This window comes from Octopus bimaculoides, chromosome 21, assembly GCF_001194135.2.
Source record: "Octopus bimaculoides isolate UCB-OBI-ISO-001 chromosome 21, ASM119413v2, whole genome shotgun sequence".
Classification (NCBI taxonomy): Eukaryota; Metazoa; Mollusca; class Cephalopoda; order Octopoda; family Octopodidae; genus Octopus; species Octopus bimaculoides.
In genome coordinates, this window is record NC_069001.1 from 13,277,639 (window position 1) to 13,278,037 (window position 399).

At 47.9% G+C, this 399-nt stretch overlaps 1 protein-coding gene across 1 annotated transcript in view; it reads right to left on the bottom strand.

The window, feature by feature from the left end:
• LOC106879838 (uncharacterized) overlaps positions 1-399 on the bottom strand; it is a 130,579-nt gene that overhangs the window by 21,622 nt on the left and 108,558 nt on the right. The window lies entirely within an intron of this gene.

Here is a 399-nt window from a genome sequence, read left to right on the forward strand (position 1 = left end):
AGAGAGAGAGAGGGTGGTGGAGAGAGAGGTGGCAGAGGTGGTGAGGAGTAAGTTGAAGTGTTAGTAGAGTGTCAGAGTGGAGGTCACTAGTGTTGCTCCCTGACATTATCTCCCCACTTCTCTCTGCTTACAAGTTGCTGTACAAATGTCACAGATATCAAACATTGCATTGACGAGCTGACAACAAGACCACCGCGATGATGGGACAACGATGACAACAACGATGATGATGATGACGACGATGCCAGATGCCACTGATGACTGACAACGACAATGAAGACCATGACACTGTAGCCGATGATGGTGATGATGATGACTACACCCAACCACCACCACCACCAATATTAATGTTGTCACCAGCATCACTGTCACCACAAATACCACCACTACCATCACTGC